The 21,918-nt window shown below is 39.7% G+C and overlaps 1 long non-coding RNA gene across 1 annotated transcript; it reads left to right on the forward strand.

Annotated features, from left to right (window-relative positions):
* The first annotated feature begins 2,691 nt into the window (after nt 1–2,691).
* Nucleotides 2,692–7,138, forward strand: LOC123491317. The gene is made up of 2 exons (XR_006661280.1): nt 2,692–3,364; nt 6,590–7,138. It is a non-coding gene; the product is annotated as an uncharacterized LOC123491317 (long non-coding RNA).
* Nucleotides 7,139–21,918: the final 14,780 nt, after the last annotated feature.

Consider the following 21,918-nt stretch of genomic DNA (forward strand, 5'->3'; position numbering starts at 1 on the left):
GGACGTATTGAAAATCAATTTCCCCAAATCCCCTTTCCTTTCCATCCCCTGCATAGTCATCTCTGGCATCATCAGAAGTGTCACCATTATCAACGTTAACCCCAACATTGACAATCTCTCCCTCTTCCTGTTCTCCCCTATCTCCATCCTCTCTCTCTGCGCGTGACACCTCTTCTGTAGGTGCTTTAACACAATGTGACAAATGATACCACGTAGGAGATCCCTTAACCTGGACAGCTGTTCCAGTACTACGAACCACTTCAAATGGTCCTTCACGACGTTCGTTATACCACTTCCTTCTGAATACCTTTACGAATACTTTGTCTCCTGGTTGTACTGTATTCCTCTTATCCTCCTCAGGCGCCTTCTGCACCTCTTCTTGTCTTTGCCTGTCAGAAACATATGTGGACAACTTTTTATGAAAATTGGCCATATATGTAACGCGCACTCTCATTTCATCTTCCAACAGGGCCAAGCTTGGACCCTTTCCGCTTGTTCGCAAACAAGGCGTAGGCATCCTTCTTCCTGTTACCAACTCATGGGGCGTCATACGTAGATCACGTAACTCACTTGAGCGACACACCATTAGTGCTAAAGGAAGCGCCGCTATCCAGTTTAGACCTGTATGTTGACAAATTTTCACAATGCGATTTTTCAAGACACCGTTCATTCTTTCACACATCCCTTGACTTTGTGGGTGATAAACTGCTCCAAGACGTTGCTTAATTCCCAATTTTTGCAACATCAATTTAACTGATTTATCCACAAATTCCCTTCCATTGTCTGAGGATATTCGATCGGGTAATCCCCACCTGCTTATGACTTCTTTACACAAGAACTTGGCAACCAACTGAGCATCCTTACGCTTGGTTGGACAAGCTTCCGTCCATCGTGAAAATCTATCTACAACCACCAACATGTATCTTTTCCCATCAACTGGTTGTATCATATCAACAAAGTCAATGACCAACTCACGCATAGGACCCCTTGGTGTAGGAATGTAACCTGGATGAACCGGTACCCCTCTTCGAACATTATTTTTAAGACAGATAGTGCACCTTCCTATCAAATAATCAGTTTGTTCAAACAAATATGGAGCCCAAAAACCATATTCCTTTGTGATATTTCTGTTAACCTCCCCCCTCGCAACATGAGCTAACCCATGTGCTTCTTGAATCATCAGACCTAAGAGGTCTAGAGGCGCTACTATCAACCCCTCATGGTTTCTCCACAGACCAGTAGCATCTTTGACCGCTCCTCGGTCTAGCCATAGCTGTTTGTCGATCATAGAAGCGGCTTCTTGCATCAAAATTACATCCCGAAGCGTAATTTTGTCTTCCAAGTCCACTACGTGAGTGACCAGCAAAACTTTTCCCAATTTATCCGCTCCTGCGACGGCTTTTGCAGCTTCATCAGCAGCTTTGTTCCCTTGTGTCACTCTTGACATATCTGTCTTGTGAGCTGCACACTTAGCTATCGCTATCTCTGTAGGCTTCATCATAGCATGCAACAGTTTCATTATTTGTGCATGATGTTGTATCGGAGAACCATCCGTTTTCTTAAACCCTCGACCTTTCCATACCGCCCCAAACAAATGACATACACTATGTGCATATGCTGAATCAGTGTATATGGTTACTCGCTTTCCTTCTGCTAACAAACATGCTTCTGTTAGTCCCACAAGTTCAGCAAGTTGTGCAGACGCAGGCTGTGGTATTACTTCAGCCTTTTCCACAACAAATCCCGTCCCTCTGCCTCCAACTACTGCATAACCAGCACATAATTTATCTCCCACCCGATAGCAAGACCCATCAGTCCAATACTCCAGGTCTGCCTCACGTAAGGGAAAGGCTTGTAAATCTGATCTAAGCCTCGAATATCTCTCTGCTTCTTGGACACAATCATGTGGCTCACCATCCTCTGAAGTTGGTAAACTCTCGGCTGGATTTACTGTATCACATCTCACTAGGGTGACATCCTCCTGCTCTAAGAGCCTATGATAGTCTCTGAGCCTAGGCATAGTCAATGTATATTTCCCATAGTTCAGAAGATTTCTGAGACTATGATGGGTAAGAATTGTTACTGGGTAGCCCATCGTGACCGATGATGCTTTGTCATACATTGAATATACTCCCACCATTGCTCTGTAGCACAGTGGTAACCCTAGTTCTACCTCTGAATAAGCAGTAGAGTAGTAGGAAATAGGCTGAGGATTCGTCCCCGTGCCTGTCAGTTGACAAAGAACCGCACACGCATATCTACCTCCAGTAGAAGTAGACACATATAGCAAAAAGTTCTTCGAGTAATCTGGTAGTGCAAGTGCAGGTGCCTCCTGCAACCTCTGTTTGATCGTTTCAAATGCCACATGGCCTTCCTGTGTCCAGGAAAGATTGCTATGGAGTTGACCACTCTCAGTACCCCTAACCATAGCTCTCAACGGTGCCATCAAACTAGTATAATCCTCTACCCAAGCTGAGGAATAACCAGCAATACCCAGAAATGTCATCATTTCTCTGACTGTTCTAGGTTTTGGAGCCTTACGAATAGTTTCCACCTGCCTGTCCGAAATGTTTCTGTGGCCATGAGTTATGTTTTGACCTAAATATACAACTTTCTCCTGACAATATTGCAGCTTTTTCTGTGACACCTTATGCCCCTTTTCTGCCAATACCTGTAGTAATTTAATTGAGTCCTGTTGGAGAAATTGTACATAAGTTATTCTACTCATTTACTATATTTCATTATGCCATTTCAGTACTGAATTGTTATTTTCATAATGTGTGCTTGTGTGAGTATGATTACAGGACGAGTGAATGTGAGGAAGATTAGCAGTCAAGGTCGCGTCCAGCGAGGAGGAACCAGCTGCATGAGTTAGAAAAACAACTAATCTCAGAATGTGGGCACGCTCGGACAGTGTGCCAAGATAGAAGAAGTCACACTCAGATAATGGAATATGTGAACTGGTTTCAACTGGATCTGTTTATGCACCCTTCCCCATTAGCAGTTGAAACCTTCTGTAACTAGGGCGTTCCTAACTTAATAAAATGCAAGAGGAGCGGAGACTGATTCAGAGTGGTTTTGGAGGATTGTAACTGAGCAGTCTCCGAGCACTCTCCTTGCAAGTAAAATATACTAAATTCTCTGTGTCTTTTCTTGTGCAGGTTATTCTTATAAATGTTGGGGGTTTAAACCTAACATTTAAATGGTCCTTCGAGCCGGATGCCAAGATACCTGACGATCCCAGCGGGCGAGTGAGATCCAGACAAGTCTGTGGCCACAGCATTAAGACCCTTTTACGGGACTGGTCCCTCCCTTGCAGGCTGGGATCCGATGGTTGAAGGTAGATCCAAGAACGCAGAGAATTGTGAGTAAAAATTCATAAAAAAAAAAAAAAAGGAATGAATGTGAATGAAGTAAAGTAATTTTCAAACAGTTAAAGTCCGCGGAGGGTAGACTCCTCTAGTTACCAAACTAGTTAAATTCTACGTAGGACGGCGGCGTCCTCTGTGTTGAAAAGAAAAACCCTGACAATTCTAGACTCTATCAGGTAAAGTAGTTTTCGAACAGTTAAATTCCGTGGAGGGTAGACTCCTCTAGTCACTGAACTAGTTAAATTCTATGTAGGACGGCGGAGTCCTCTGTGTCGAAAAATCATATAAAAGTTGTATGAAAGTGTAAGAGTGTGACTGGAAATATAAACACCACTAGGTATTTGTATTTCATACCAAACGAACAAGGTGTAAACGGTGAACCTTTGTGGATGCTTGTAGGCAAGAAAACTCCACCTGGAAAGGTTGAAGTGAGTTTTACCATAAAGGGTTGTTGATCACCGTCTTGTTCGATTAAGACCCAGTGTTAGAACACTCTAGGTGTTGAGAACCCACTGGGCCCAAATTTAGTTCAAAATAGAGGAGGCTGTGTGCCCAAACAGAGGAGGCTGTGTGCCCAAATAGATTGTGTGTCGATTGTAAGTGTGTCATTTATGACTGTGTGACATATTTGACTGTGTGATAGGACTATGACTGTGTATTGTGAGTGAGTGTGATAACTGTATACTACGTTTAACTGTGTAATAACTGTGTACCATTTTGGCTGAGAATAAAGTTTAAATTGTGCAAACGTTAACAAAAGACACCCATAGGAGGTACTTTAAATAAATAGGCAGTGAATAGATAAATAGATTAAAATACTTTAAATAACGGCAGAATATTTGGAACACTAAAACGAAAAACAGCTCTTCAAAAAGCCTGCTCTCCTCAAAAGCTGAAGAGAGAGTTGCGAGGGGAGGGGCTGGAGAGAGCGAAACTGTGGCTTTTGGAGCAAGGGGAGGGTGAGAGACAGTACAGTTCAGATGGTAGGAACATAATTAAATGTATGCTAATCAACGATAGCAAATATTTGTTTTATTAATTAGGGCATAATCAGAGAGAACAGTTAAATAAATTGAATAGCGAACTGAAATGGTTTAGCTGGGAAATATATATATATTTTTTTTGGTACATTTTAGAACGATAATGTATTTTGGTTAAGTGGATGCAAGTGACATTGGCTGTTGTGATGGGGGAATAGCGCCAGCCTGTGGTGGGTTATGGACTTGTTACATAAACTTATATTTTAAACTAAAAGTGATGGAATAGGCTACAATTATAACATTATCAGAAAAAAGACACAATTTAATGTGAAATAGTTATTACAATTATTATTGATAGTTATTACAGTTATTATCATTGATCCAGTAATGATATAAGGATAGTAGAGGAAGGCAGGGGATTTAATCTCATTTAGGGGAAGTTATATTAGGAAGAAAATACCATTAGCTGAGGGAACATTTGATGTAACCGTGATTGTATTGGCTAAAAACTCAAATATGACATTTACAGGGGGACAGGAACAATAGAAGGGGAGAAAGATTTTCCTAGGGGGTTGAACAGATAATTGATAATGGATCATTTGAGATGAGATCACATGTAGCAGAGTTAGGGTAATCAATTAAATAATCATTGTATACTCGAGGAATTTTGAGTGGTTTTATAGATTAGTAATGAGGAATTAGATTGATACAAACAATTATTGATGGGTTAAGACTGGGGATAACCAGGAGAAAGAGATTAGCTCATCTCGTTGGAATGTTGCCAAGGGCTAGGGGAGCAGTAGTGAAGTTAGGCCGTATTTAGGTCATAAAAGTGAACTACCAAATTAAGGCCTGGCTATTTGTGGTTGTTTTTCAAATTGGGTTTTCAAATAAAAACAACACACTTAGTATGATGTTAATAAAGCCTTCTTGTTTCAATTTTGGGGGTTTCAGCAGGTCAAGGGTGATAGGTCTTAGAGGAGCACACAGTGAATTTTATGGAGTTTTTAGCTTTTGGCTGAGTTTGGGGTATATATGATTTCTTATGAGAATGAATGTCATGAGGATTTAATGAACACTTGGGATAGCTAACATTTATGAAATATTTAGAATAATGGTAATGTTTAGTATACTATGGGATTAAACAGTTCGTTAAATGATTTCAATGGCCTCTGAACTCTGTTTTAACATTCTGGTGTTATTTTAATCATCCACACTAGTAAATTCTAAAGGCATGAGAGGAGGACTTTAAGATAGTTTATTTTACTAAGTTGAGGGTAATTTATAGTACTGTGAAAATTGTGAAGAAGATTATAATTTGGTAATAATATATTTGATTTGAACCATAAAATAACAGAAGAGAGAGTGGAGGAATGGCAATTGGATAATGAATTACCAATATTAACTAAAGTGATTGTTTAGATAGGTGGTAATATTGACACATGGCCAAATCATGTGTCAAAAAGGGGGATGGTTGGATTAAATATTAAATATATACGAAGGAGAGGACAGGGAACACGTGCAAATGACAATCCTAGAGGATGTTGGTCATGTGGGAAAGAGGGACACATAGCCAGAGATTGCAAAAACGATCCCTCACACAACAATAAGAACGCATGGCCCTCACACGACAATCAGAACTATGGTCCCAGGGACCTACAGATGTGGGATTAGTTAAAGGAGCAGCACCTGTAATAATAAGACCTAAAACAGAGCATCGCCCTAGGATAAAACAATACCCCCTAAAACCAGATGCAATGATTGGAATAGAGCCAGTGATTGAAGGTTTAGAGAAAGCAGGTGTGCTAATTGAATGTGCTGAGTCGCCGTGCAACACACCAATTTTTCCAGTAAAAAAGGCACCTCCATCAACAGGGTGGAGGATGGTTCAAGATCTGCAAGCTGTAAACAATGCTGTTATCCAAAGATCTCCATGTGTGGCAGACCCACACACGTTGCTAAATTCATTAAACCCAAAGGCTAAATATTTCACCGTAGTGGATATCAGTAATGCATTTTTCTCGGTACCAGTGCATAAAGATAGCCAACACTGGTTCACAAATGGTCTAACCCCTTATGAAGTGTTGTTTGGCAGACCTTATAAATTACCATGTTTTAAAAACTTATGGGAAACTGATGACGATAGCACACTAGCAGATTACATGAGAAAAATGCTGCAACAACAAAAAGCAATTGACAGAATCAACTGATGATGGTACAACCTCTGTGTCCTTACAGAAAGACCAGTTAGTTGAACCAGGAGACTGGGTCCTGATAAAAAGTATAAAGAAGAAGCATTGGCACTCACCTAAGTGGGAAGGACCCTACCAAGTGCTGTTAACCACAGGTACCGCAGTAAAGATTGCAGAACGTAGTACATGGATTCATTTGACCCACTGTAAAAGAATAATTGGACATGTCTAAAATAACTATTTCCATCATACTGTTCGTAGTCACCATTCTTATATGTTTCATAGTGATAACTCGATGGTATCTGCTGTAGCGTTGTAGCTCTTCAACGTACCACCAGAGAAAGTCCGGTTACAAAGGGAACTGTAATTTTAGTTTGCAGTTGTCTCAAACCCGGTGAAGATTGTCCACCACTCTGTTGTAGGTAAATAGGAGGAGTTCCAATCTACAGCAGAATGATCACTCAAGCGCATAAAAAGATGGTGGCAGTGGGTGGAATAGTTGGAATGATTATAGTGGTGTCATTACTGTTGTGGGAGAAGAATCATAGTGTGCAGAAGAGAAGGGTGGGCTATTATAACACCAAACCGTCGCAAATCCAGAAAAAGATTTTGAAAAACCCTTGTAATACTACAGATGGAGATCAGGACAAGACAGAAGAACTGTATTTTTGCTATCAGAATAACAGCACCCAAGCGGTGTTCACTTTCGATAATACCTTGAAAGTAGGAGGTTACGGTCTAGATAGTTGGGAAGATTATGACTGGTATTTGGACTGTAGTGGCATGAAACAATCAGGGCATTGGTGGGGAAACGTGTTCACCACTACAGGAAAATGGTCAGAGGGGTCGTTTGGGTTTTCTTCTAATTCTAAAAAATGGAAAAAACAGGTCTCTTTGACAAAAACAAACAGAAAGATAATGCTGAACATTAATACAACCCAAATACCTTTCGGACAGCCGACAGTTTCAGTGAGCATCAGAACCCGCACGTGTCACGGACTAGCCTTATGTATTTGGAGGCCACACGCTCAAGATCCCTGTACCACGTTACTGCTGTGCCCAAATGTCACTATGACAAATACGACACTATCTCTAACACCGCCAGACATCACGCCAGGCCCAAAATCTAGCTCCCCCGTTAAACCTAAGATCTACATAAAACCTGAAACTGATGATTGGTTCAAAATAACCACAGGGGTATCACGCATTGACAACAACTGGCTCCTAATGGTAGAGCAAGCAGCTAAAGCATCAGGAGCAGACTGTGTAGTGTGCATGGGAGCCAGACCACTGCTGCAAGTGGTGCCCTCAGCGCTGGGTTTAGACTGTCTAGTAGATGTAATGAATAAAACTATTCCGTCAGAAAACTGCTCCAGTTGGGATAAAATTTATCCTTTGACTACTGCTGAAAAACAAAAGCCTCTATTTTCAAAGAAAGTAGCTGTAGGAAACTTTACATGCATAAATAGAACCGGTGCTGGGGTCAGACTAGGTAAATTAAACGACACCCAATGTTACTCAGTAGAAACAGTGAACATGGCGTTTAAACCTAAGGCTCGCAGTGACATCTGGTGGTGGTGTGGAGATGATAGATTATTTGACAGGTTACCATACAATACCACAGGATTTTGCGCCTCAGTGTCATTGATATTGCCAGTATCCATTACACCTCTCACCGTCACTGATTTGTTGACCACAGTAAACGTTGTTTACCCACACACCTGGAAGAGCAGGCCAAAGAGATCAGTAATGTCAGGTGATCCCACCTACATAGACAGCATTGGAATTCCAAGAGGAGTTCCTGATGAGTATAAATTAATAAACCAAGTAGCAGCAGGTTTTGAATCCTCATTATGTTGGTGGTGTACAATAAACAAGAATGTAGACAGAATCAACTACATCCACTATAACGTGCAGAGATTAGGGAATAAAACTGAAGAAGGGTTCTCCGCCATCCACGAACAATTGTCAGCTACCTCCCTTATGGCTTTCCAAAACCGTATTGCTGTCGATATGCTTCTAGCAGAAAAAGGAGGAGTCTGCTCTATTTTTGGTGACCAATGTTGTACATTTATTCCCAATAATACTGCAGCTGATGGAAGTCTAACTAAGGCCTTGGAGGGGCTTAGATCCCTCAACAGCAAGATGAAAGACCACTCTGGGGTTGACACGTCAATGTGGGATGGGTTTGGAGACATGTTTGGCAAATATAAACAATTAGTGTTCTCTATTTTGACCTCAATTGCTGTGTTTACAGCTATCCTCACCTTATGTGGATGTTGTTGTATTCCCTGCATTAGAGCATTATGCACTAGAGTGATAACCACCGCTATACAACCTGTCAAAACTGAGATGTCAGAAATGTATGCACTCCTCACCCCGGACGGGGACCTTCAGACTAACAGTGATGATGATGATGATGATGATGATGATGATGATGAGAAGCTGGAGGCGAGTGATGAAACGTCATTACATTTCCCTGATCTATTCCCAGATCCGGGAGATTATGCAACTAACCTCTGAGTGTAACACTTTGAACTATGTGATGAATTTGTGGCTGAAAATCTGACAAGAAGAGGTCTACAAATGATGGTGAATATAGCAAATAAAGTGAATAAACAGGAGGGAAATGTTGGAGAAATTGTACATAAGTTATTCTACTCATTTACTATATTTCATTATGCCATTTCAGTACTGAATTGTTATTTTCATAATGTGTGCTTGTGTGAGTATGATTACAGGACGAGTGAATGTGAGGAAGATTAGCAGTCAAGGTCGCGTCCAGCGAGGAGGAACCAGCTGCATGAGTTAGAAAAACAACTAATCTCAGAATGTGGGCACGCTCGGACAGTGTGCCAAGATAGAAGAAGTCACACTCAGATAATGGAATATGTGAACTGGTTTCAACTGGATCTGTTTATGCACCCTTCCCCATTAGCAGTTGAAACCTTCTGTAACTAGGGCGTTCCTAACTTAATAAAATGCAAGAGGAGCGGAGACTGATTCAGAGTGGTTTTGGAGGATTGTAACTGAGCAGTCTCCGAGCACTCTCCTTGCAAGTAAAATATACTAAATTCTCTGTGTCTTTTCTTGTGCAGGTTATTCTTATAAATGTTGGGGGTTTAAACCTAACAAGTCCCTATGACATGTTTCCTTATTTTGTGAGCAAACCATTATATCATCCACGTACTGAATGACAGTGCTCTGCAATATCTGATCTATCCCTACCAAATCTTCCTTCAGTACTTTATTGAAGATATGCGGCGAATGCCGGTACCCCTGTGGCATTCTACTGTACTCATAGAACTGTCCCTTATATGTGAACCCAAATAAATTCTGACTCTCTACACTAAGTGGGAACACTGAAAAATGCTCCACATAAGTCTAGTACTGTAAAATGTGTCGCATCAGGAGGAACTTGAGCTAACAAGGTATGAGGGTCTGGCACTTCTGCTGGAAAGTCAGTCACTACCTCATTTACTGCTCTCAAATCATGAACTACACGATAAGTTCCATCTGGTTTTTCTACAGGCCACAAAGGCGTGTTACTCCGAGGGTTTTTTGTTGTCCTTAAAACACCTGCTTTCGAAAGTCCTTCAATTTGTGGTTCAATCCCTTTGATTGCTTCATCTTTCAATGGATACTGATTTTTCCATGGAGGTCTGGCTCCTGGTCGAAGTTCAACCTTCACAGGTTGGGCTGATTTCACAAGTCCAATATCAGTACTATGTTGAGACCACAACCCTTCTGGAACTTGTTGCAACATCTCCTCTTTCATAGGGTCTGAATAAATTTTCATATTGCAAATAGATTCATGTGTCATTCCTACAGCCTGTGGCTCTCCTTGTCCTTGAGCCGAAATCATTATTTTAAGAAATCGTTGATCTTCACTTCTCCAGATCGCCAAATTCTCTTTCATTGGTCTGAAACTAAGTTTCTCTGCTTCTGTCATCATTTCTCCTATTTGCTTTTGCTCATAGCCTTCCGAAACCAACAAGGTAACATGTGGCACACTCTTCTCAATATCAAATTCTCTATTCAGATAATCGTCTGTGTTTATCTTCATAGCTGCTCCTTGTGGTCCTAAAATAATGCAACTTGAGCTAAGTTGAACATTCTTCGGTTGATGACTCAACCATTCCTCTGAGTGTGGTTGGGCAGCCTTCTTGAAATATTTGAGCGTACAATGGAATGGATATTCCGGAAGCTTCACATCCGGCATATTTGCAACAATAAATCTTTCCCATATTTTAGCCTGCTTCATAAAATCTTCACTGAGATTTCCAATCCAGAATACTGAAGACGAATCCATCTCAGTCATCATCGACAATTGGTAAACCTTTTCCTTTGGCATTTCTATCAGACAGCCGTCTGGTGTACATCTTATTGTACAGTTCAACTTACACAATGCATCTCTTCCCAATAATGCAACAGGTGTATGTTCTGATACCAGTATGGGTATTGTAATTTTCTGATCTTTATAGCATAGCTCAATTGGTTCCGTAAGAGGAATCAGCTGTTTTACTCCCTCAAATCCGATTGTCCTAACGAGTTGATTGGACATAGGGAGATGTGTAGCATCTTCAGGTCGAACACAGGTGAACGCAGCTCCGTTATCCGCCATCACTTCCAATGGTCGGTTGTTTATTTTCACCTCAATTGTTGGATCTTTTTCCGGTCCTGATGCTACCAGCTGACACCCCCCTTTCGGATCATCTAGGCACCTCTAGAATCCTTGCTCCGGACCCCTGTAGGGGTTCACCGGTCCTCCAGATGATCTTGACTGGCCCCTGTATCCTCCTCTAAAATTCCCTCTGTTTCCTCCTGACCAATTGCACCCACGGGCAAAGTGACCAACCTGTCCACAACTATAACATGCTTCTGAACGTTGCTGGAAGGATGACTTAAATCTTCCTCTTTCTCCGAAGCCTTCTCGTCCTCTTCCTCTCCAACTCTGTGTCTGTCCAGAAATTGGCTGTGGATATGAATCAACTGGTCCCGCCATGGGTGGCTGGTACAATTGCGGTTGGAACTGTTCTGGTTGAAGCTGTGGCAGTGATTGTTGGTTTGGTGCACACTGACTCTGCATAACCAAAGCTTGTTTCTTATCCTTTTTATTCTCCCCCAGTTGTATTTGATTGAGTTTTCTGAGAGTTTCTTCGTCCTGCTCTTTCTGGTTGAGTTCCTTCTTCCTGTACAGATCCACTTGATGAGCTATGTGATCTGTATAGACACCTTTTGTCATGCTTCCAAGTCCAACCACTTCTGCCAGTTTGCTTCTTACTGGTGAGGGCAGTCCCATTTGCAGTTTAGCTCTCAAAATTGACTGCTCAATTTGACTCACATCTGGATCATTTCCAGTAATATTTCTCCACACTTGATGAACTCTTGACACATAGGCTCTCGGATTTTCTTGTTGTCCTAGCGGGTCAATCAGAATATTATCAGGATGCACATTTGTTGGAAATGTATCTTTCAATGCTCTCCACAGACGATTCCTACTTGCAGCCAACAATTCAGGATCGTTCACTGCAGTCCCTACATATCTAATGAGTCCAGCTCTCTGAAAGACTTCTTCCATATCTGGAATCCCAATGAGATTAGCCAACAGTCTCTTAACGTCTCCTATGGCTGACTGTGTTCCCACCGTAATTTCCTCCAATTTCGAAATCCAAGGATAGGCCCCATTTTGAAGAATAGGCAACTTCTCAAGTATATTTGACATATCGGTATTTTGCAACGGCTTATATTCAAAGTTTTGACCTCGAATGATAACTGGTATCATTTTGCTCGTGGTATCTTTCCTTGACCTTAATGCATATTTTGTCTCACCTTTTTTAGATTCTTTTTTCAGCTGTTTCTCCTTCTGTATGGTCAGCGTCCGGAGTTCTTCCTCTAGCTCTCTTACCTCTTCTGCAGTCCTTGCATTCTTCAGTTCTGATAAGCATCGGTCTATATCTCCTTCTATTTCTTCTGTGCCAGTCTTTGCAGGATAAACTCCTTTCGAATACACAGCACCTTCAGTCTCCTCTTTATCGCTGTCTTCATCTTTGCTTTCCTCAGCACTCGAATATATTGTATCCTTCTTCTTCAAACCTTCCTCAGCACTGTAATATCTTGTATCCTTCTTCTTCAAACCTTCCTTACCCCTTCTCTCCGTTCTGGCCAACCTCCGTTTGATGACAGGATCATATCCACCCATGATCCCCTCTAAATCACTCTGATCATCATCGTCCTCATCCAGTTCCATCCTACTTAACCTCATTCCACCCTTAGTTTTCAGACTTCTCGTTTTCTTTTTACCTTTGGAGCTTGGATGCATTTTTATGGTCGTTTCTGCTTGTCCTCTCTCTATTATTTGTTCATCTTCATCTCTGATGTAATAATCACCCTGCTGGAGGATCACTGGAAGCTGAGGATAAGCATCCCTAAGCTCTACTTCCTTCTCATAAGGTGGGGGTCTTTTCGCCGAATCCGTATGTGAGAAAGGTATACCGACTTCTACCCTTAGTTTCTCTGTCGACGTCTCTTCCTTTAGCCTTTTCTCCATACCTTTGCTTCCCTTGTCGTTGGTATCTTTCATCAGTTTTTGTCCTTCATCTTCAAACAGTTTAAGAACACCCAGCTCCCTTTGTCTCTTCTCTTTACGTCGTTCCTTTTGTTTTCCCTTCTTCTGATCTGCCTTGTAAATTGACAGAAGCACTTTCATGATGTTGATGACGTCAGGGTTAAGAGTCCCTTCCACTGGCCATGGTTGTTCAATGTCAGGCCAACGTTTGTTCCATTTGCCGGATAATCTCGCAATACCCTTAACTAAAGGATTACTATGTTCCACTATATCAACCGGTGTAATAACTTTCATAGCCTTGCTATCCTTTCTCCCCATTGTAACTACTCTTTTATATTCCTTTATTGTGAACTATTTTATTTTAACCTATATAGCCTATGGCTTCCCCCCCTTTAATTATTAATATAAACCTAAACAACACGAAAAAAAAATCAATCAAATCAATCAAAATATGAATATTAAAAATGTAATCAAAATAATTTGTATTCCAATTTTTTTTTTCTTTAATTAAAAATAAAATCAACAAAAAAATTCAATTAAAAAAAATTATTAAATTATTTTTAATTAAAAAACAAAAAATATCAATTTAAATATCAATTAAAAATCAATTAAAAATTATGAATAATTAACACCAATCTTTTATTTCTACACCTATTTTACCAATTTATCAATTAGTGGCCCACTTACCTTAACGAATCCGGAAAGTGAATACCAGTAGTCAACTTCACAGCAATCAAAACACAAGGACTTCCAATCTACAACGCTACCACACCAATAAATTCCATTGTTTAATATGCACCCAAGTATTTTAATATCACAGAATAATGTCAGTACCTGCTTTCCAACCGAACCCCCAATCAAGCCCAGTAATGCACAGAGACACCAAAATGCAAATTTTATTCAAATGATCAGTCCGTTGCCAAGCGTCTGAGAGAGTGTCATTGCATCCAACATCCTATAGGGAAGATTTGTAGACAAAAAACCACTAGCCTGATTTTGAATGATCCTCTGCCTGCGTCACACCTTGTCACGTCACGCACACGTTAGCCCCTCCTCTCTCTCCTTTGCTCTCGTTCTATAGCCTCATATGACAAGGGAACAAAATGGTACAGACAAGCATTTAAAGTTTATACACTTACCCAAGTTATCCACATTCAATATTCCCCCACTCATATTTGCTATAAGACTGAACCCAGGACTAAATAGATCGCTCAAAACATTTTTATTTTATTTTAATCCGTCATTTAATTCAATTCATTATACTCCGTCAACATATATTTAATTTATAAATTTACTACATCTCAACAAATAGTTTCATGTTCGAATAACAGTTACTTTAACGATTTAGAAGATTCGTGTCCACCTTCCCCTTATCTGTGGCTATTTCTCCCCTGCAGGGTAACCCCAAAGACCTATGACCCTTACCCACAATGCCGTGTTTTGTAGTTTTAGCAAATAACCGCATGTCGTAGTTTTAGCCCCGTAAAATCAAGCGCATGCGCACATCCACTTAACCCCATGCTTACCACACCATAGAACGCCAGCGTTCTACCTCAGTTCTTTATTTTACACTTATAGCCAGACAATTACACATAACAGAACTCACATTTGCATAGAACTTTGAGTTCCACCCACATACAAACAAGTTTAAGAGGCTTGAATCCATCGCAGTGGACCTCTAAGGTTAAGGTTATCATGTAGCACGCAACACAATTAGCATTTAGCATTTAGCATTAGCATTAGCCTTTAGGTACAATGTGGCACAAAACACATTTAGCATTAGCATTAGCCTTTAGGTACAATGTGGCACAAAACACATTTAGCATTTAGCATTAGCATTAGCCTTTAGCTAACTGCGGCCTACAACATGTAACAAAACCCGCATTGCGTCTTAAATTCATTTTTCTATGTTTCTAACTTTATTCTGCCGTGAGTATGGCTATTTATATGAGCGGTCCCCCCCATGCAGATATCCCGTCGGACAGAAGATGGGCAAGCAACCCCCAATAAATCTCCAACCAAACCCCAGTCTAAGACTGACCTGAAACCCATAACGCGTTACCAGGATTTATGGCCCACCATGCGGTCGCCCCGTTTGTTACGAGGGCTTATCAAATCCTGCAATGCTCTAAAATTATATACGTATCTCCCTTACTTTATTCTGCCAATATCTGCCGTTAATATCTGCCTTCAATTGCTGTACAATTTTAGAATAATTATTACCAGACTCCTAATCAACAGCAACACCCTACATCAACAACGACCCAAGTACTTTTAACTGTACACCTTCAAAGCCCTCTCATGAATCAGCGGGATAACCAATGCCCAAATGTTTTGTGAGTAATCTCACCTTTAAAGCCGGCTTGGGCAGTAGTCACCTCGCGAGTCCAGGAAAGGGACCAAGAACGATGAAATCAGAATCCCGGACGAGCCCCCATTTGTAGTGTCTGTTGTTTGCAGTTGTTGCCGTCAATCAAGGAGTCTGCTTAAGCTGCACCGTGTTCAAAGGCTTTTATTAAAATCACGAGGTTACAGCATAAGTTACAGACACGCGAAGTCTGGAGAAGCTCCGTTTCCCAAATGAATCTTGAATGCTTCTGCCCCTTCGTCGTTTTTCCCCCAGTATATATAAACTCCCAAGATGTGGGTGGCTCCCTCTACTGTCCAATCCCCGTGTCTACAACACACTTCCTGTCTGTTGTATGTGGCGTTACACTAAAACATTCCCTCTTGATACTAAAATCAACATTCTTTCAGTTCCACTTAAAAACATTTAACACCATCATAATCTCAATACACTACAGAGCAACACTGACATAAGAGTCCAAAACCTGAAGGAGGAACTTATTGATGATACACAGAAGCAATGTGAGGAATTGCTCAACATTATACAACGGGTGGGTCTCATCCTGAATGCTGATTGGTTAAAACCGCATTCCAGACGGTGTCTATTCCACAAGTTACTACCGGCTAAATCTATGACGTTAAAATGCCTATTTACTCTGTTCCATCTGACTGCGCAATTCACCGTCTCATCAGTCCAGCCAGGCATCTAGACATTATCTCACATTTCTTTTGGACAAACATTTAGTTTTCAACAGCCTAGATTTGTATAAACTTTGCTGACTGTCTCTCCGACATTTGCAACATTGTTTCAATATTCAAATTCGATCTCCAGCTGTCCAATAGTAATGGACCCAGACAGGCAGGCAGGCAGCTTTTCTCAGACAGACGAAATCATGAATCAGCTGTCATAATTTTTATGGATATATACAAAGAAATGTCAATTGAAAAAAGGTCAAACGAAACTAAGTGCAGCTAGTTTGCAGTCTTTCCAGCTTCAGATTGAAGTGATTGTGTTAGCTGTGTTGTTGGCTGGCTCCTCTAAACAACAGTGTCCCGACGAGAGCGCACATGTTTTATGCCAGGCGAAATCGCGCCTCATTAGCGGGCCTAACACCCGTGCCAATATATCCTCCAAACACCAGCTTCTCCAGCATTATCACTTATTTGTCATCTCTTTTTGATTACACTTTGAGAACATGCGAAAGCGTAACACACATGGAAATGCCTCAATGTGGTTGGATGAGCTATGTTCACAACTCGGCAAAACAATGTCAATCTCAGAAGAAGATAAAGAAATCATTGAGAAAGAATATCTTGAAGAAACAAGACAAGGAAATGGAAAGAAAGACAGACAGAGGCCATGTTTCCATCCACAGTTTTTTTGTGAGTAAAGTCATACCGTCTAAAATAAAATAATGACAGCTGTGATGGAAACAGGAAGTTTCGGTACAATTTTATAAAATGCCAACAGATAATTTCTTCGTTCGACATGGTGGGATATTTTTGTGTGGGTATAATGGCGGTGGAAACGTCTTTATGCGCAATTATTTATATAACAACCATATCATATTGAAGCAAACTTGGAGTCATAATAATCTCACCATGTAGACTAGCCTATCTGGCCTCACAGCCTACCCGCACTGTACCTGCTAGCTGTTGGCTAGAGCGTACATGCCAAGACCAGAGTAGGCACATTTGCTATTTAACGCAACAGTTTTTGTGACAAATCTGTATGTAGAGTTGAAAATGCGATGGAAACACATTGAACTTTAGATTTTTATTCAGTACATGAAAAAGTATATTTTGTCTGCACTAAGCCATCACGCACTGATTTTTATCAGCAACAAGTCCGTTTGGTGGAAACACACCTCTGGTGGAAAAATTCGCATATTTTCTTTATGTGGATTTTAGAATATTTGCATGAAAATCTGTCGCCAATTGGATGGAAACCTAGCTAATGAGAGGTTTACATTCTTTTAAAACAAAATAAGAAGTTCCCTTGAAACAATTCGGCAAAATGGAAAGGAAGACAATAACCAGGTTTCCATCCAACCTTTTTATGCGAGTAAAGTACATGTTGGATAACAAAAATGTAACGACAGGCCTGATGGAAACAGAACATTCTCGGTCAACTTTCCACATGTTGACAAAACTAAATGCGCTAAACAAAGTGGGATCTTTTTGTGTCTGTAAAATGAATTATGCGAGAAATGTCAGTGGAAACGCTTTTGTGCACAAAATGTGTAACCATCATATCAAAGTAAACTTAGAGTCACGCGATGACATGCCATGTGGTCCTCCCACTACGACTCGTCAGGAAAGCATGCAGTTTATTAGGCTACAGATGAAATACGTTATGAACTTCACAGGATGGTGAAAGTGCGAGGTGATGAGCTTGATGCGCCTTTCCAATAAATATCAAGGGTATTTTTCTGGTGACATGATCATCGATGCTTGGCTGCCATTTCACAAATAAAAATAATCACATCATGTAGGCCATACGTGCGCTCTAGCCAACAGCATGCAGAAACAGCACTGTATGTGCACCCTGCGTGCTGTTGGCTAGAGCGCACGTGTCAATACCAGAGTGGACACACTCGCTATATAATGCAACATCAGTAGAGTTGAAAACGCGATGGAAACCTTTCCATCCAATTGGCGACAGATTTTCCATCAAATTGACTTGTTGCAGATAAAAAGCTGTGCGTGGACCCCATGGACCGAATAAAAAAACAACAAGTTAAATGGGTCTAACATGACCAACATGATATACAGAGCAAGTGACATGCTATGCAATCAGTTGAGTGGGATGCTGGGAGCAGTGTCCTTTTTGCACAGCTATCTGCTCCAACACCATACCTAATCATACCGGTCTCCACATTGTGGAATTTCATCACTAAGGTTCTAAGTGGTAGTCAGTACAAGAACAGAGATATATGTTCTGTTGATTTTTGTACCACTGAAGTAGCAAGTGATAATCTACTTTTTCCATCACAGGACTCTATATTATCCCCTACTGTAAATATAAAGAGTCTGGTCACCCCCTTGACATTTACATTTTAGTCATTTAGCAGACGCTCTTATCCAGAGCTAGTGAGTGCATACATTTTTTTGTTCACTTTTTTTTCTTCATACTGGCTCCCCATGGGAATCGAACCCACAACCCTGGCGTTGCAAGCACCATGCTCTACCAACTGAGCTACACAGGACAAATCACTCCAGATGGAAGTCAGAAATGCTACTGGAAGTGATTCATCTGTACCTTCAAGAAGCAATTGGAAGAAAAACACAAGTTGAGACTTGTAAATGAGAATGTATGCCAGGGTGCAATTCCAGAAGCTTAGACAAAAATATCAAAGGAAGATGCCCTGAAGGAGCTAAATGTCAAGCCATAAAAGAATCAATAGCTCATCACTAAACACAATCACTGGATAGTAATTTCTATCTCAAATAAAACTTGTTGAAAACATTTTAATTAATATTATAGAGATGGAAAGTAAAAGCAACTCATGGTGGAGTATCATAGGGAACAAACTAACAATTAGGAGAAATACATCAATGCTCAAATGAAGATATTTAGTAGGGAATTGCACATACTCATAAATATATCATTGATATGATTGTTTTACTATATGCTTATACATCATTTATTCCAAGCACGAGACTCTTAAGATTTTTTTATTGTTCTGTCATTTTTGTATGTTAATAGTATATATATATATATATATATATATATATATATATATATATATATATATATATATATATATATTCCCTCTTTGTTTGAACTTTATAAAGTATTTTTTCTTCTGAAAAATCATAGGCAGTTAGGTGAAAGACGGTATAACCGAGAAATGTACATTTAACTAAGTTGAAGATGCTTGTAAAGCATGGTTACTAATTGTATTCAATGTTTTAATGACAGTTAGGAGAGGAACAAAATGCACTGTAAAACCATGAAACGTGACACATGTATAACCTAAACGTCAGTGTTTAAAACTTAACCATTAGGTATTTAGATTTGTCAATAATTGTTCTCATCTTAAACACAGGCAATAATGCAAGATTTAACACTTATTGTAAACACTTTTTCCAGGCATTTGATATAACTGAGAAATGTCAATTTGTAAAACAATGGTTATTAATTAGCTTTGAACAACATTAGCAAACTTCTCAGGAGATGAAAAGATACAGGCCTAATCAAAGATGCACTGCATCTGGATTTTGTAACCTTGATTATTTTATGTTCATTTTTTTTTTATGTAGAGAAAAAAACGGATTTATATGATCCTGGATTGAAAAATATGGTAGTAGTTTTGAAAAACTGAAAAATATCTACTGAGTTTGAAAACCTTAACAATATTGTTTATGAACATAATCAACATCATATAGTTGATAATGAACTGTGTTTTTATGAGATATATTGCTGTTTTTAAGAAGATCAAGCCTGTTTTGTCTTGTTTATTCTACAGTATAAAACAACGTTTCCCAACCCTGGTCCTCGAGTACCCCCAACAATGCACATTTCTATTGTAACCCTGGACAAGCACACCTGATTCAATTAGTCAACTAATCATCAAACCCTCAATGAGCTGAATGAGGTGTGTTTGTCCAGGGCTACAACAAACATGTTTACTGTTGTACCAGGGTTGGGATACTTTATATTGTAACATCCCATAATGGATTTGGTATAAAGCAAATTGGCCAGTATTCCTAGTGTTGATTTTTCAGTGTAACATTTCTAGTGTTGATTCAGGTGTTAAATTAACTCTATAACTGTTAAATGAACACTCATTGGTGTAAAATAACCTGTTGGTGTTAATAACCAGTGTTAAACCAAAACCACACCCATCATAATGAAATTTCCCAGCACCATTTTTGGAATTGTTTGTTTCAATATCTATGTTTTTGCATGTTCATTAATTGATACATTAATTTTATCCTACTCAAATACAAATAACATAATTTGTTTTATTAATCCAATCTGTTACTTGGACTTGTTGCACCCTTTACTGAAATGGTTGTTCCAGTTTAGATTCTTTAGGTAGTCTTGTATCTTAGTCTTCCCAACCCGGCGGTCATTCTGAATGCATGTTTGGGTGAATATAAAATCTAAATGTTGGATATCCCCACTCTGGCTGGACTCCGATAGGAATTGCAAATCACTTTGCAAGTCAGCATAATGTGACTTGCAGGCCTGTAAACCATGAGTTTTCGGCCACTGTATTAGGGTAAAACTAGGCCCTCAAAATATGGCCTTATGAAATAGGTGTTGTGTTAAATCATGACATTTTTATGATAACATATTCTCTTAGGATCTCACTTGGTGAAGGCCACAGGACTGAAAATTGATGAATGCAACAGCCATGTCTATGTCACTAACAAATACAGTCATGGGTGGTGCTTTGAACTCGTTGAGAAACACAGATTGGCTAATGGCCAACAGCTGCTTAAACCATGAACTAAAAGTACAGCTATCATGCTTGTAAACACATTATAGTGTTCAAAAACCATATTAATAGATAGCTTTTGTTGTTGTTGCATTTAACTGTCGAAAATGCTGTTATCAAGGTAATTTCCTTAGTAGATGATGTCAGAGGTCAGCATGTGGGAGAAGTGGGATCTCAGGATGATAGACGAGTTTCCCACAAGTAATTACCAGTTCAAGTGCATTTGTCCCAGTCATATGTGGCCAGGGATGGCCATAAATTACAATTAAAAAATACAACTACAAAATGCCCTAAAGACCAATGTATCAAAATAAAATACAAGATACTTTTGCAAAGTATTGTATTTAATTAAACTTAATGTGTTTTGTGTTTTAAAATACAAAAATTCATGTGCAAGTTGCTGACCGAACAGAAATAACATTCTCAGTAATGGTTACAGAAACGTTTTACTTGTTATGACTGTGTTATGTTGTTGTTTATCTACCTTAGTTGAATGCATTGACACTCTGGATAAGAGTGTCTGCTAAATTACCTAAATGTATATGTGAAAATTAACAACTGCAAAGCACACTGGGTATTTTCATTGGCCTCGTTTCGGGGCAGAGCTCATTTGACTAATACTCAGCATGCTTTGCAATTATTCATTTTTACATATACATTTACACTACCAGTCAAAAGGTTGGACACAACCTACTCATTCAAGGGTTTTTCTTTATTTGTACAATTTTTTACATTGTAGAATAATAATGAAGACATCAAAACTATGAAATAACAAATATGGAATCATGTAATTTAGTAACCCAAAAAGTGTTAAACAAATCAAAATATCTTTATTTGATATTCTTCAAATAGCCACCCTTTGCCTTGATGACAGCTTTGCACACTCTTGGCATTCTCTCAACCAGCTTCATGAGGTAGTCACCTGGAATGCATTTCAATTAACAGGTGTGCCTTCTTAAAAGTTAATTTGTGGAATTTCTTTCCTTCTTAATGCATTTAAGCCAATCAGTT

This window comes from Coregonus clupeaformis, chromosome 7 (genome assembly GCF_020615455.1).
Source record: "Coregonus clupeaformis isolate EN_2021a chromosome 7, ASM2061545v1, whole genome shotgun sequence".
Classification (NCBI taxonomy): Eukaryota; Metazoa; Chordata; class Actinopteri; order Salmoniformes; family Salmonidae; genus Coregonus; species Coregonus clupeaformis.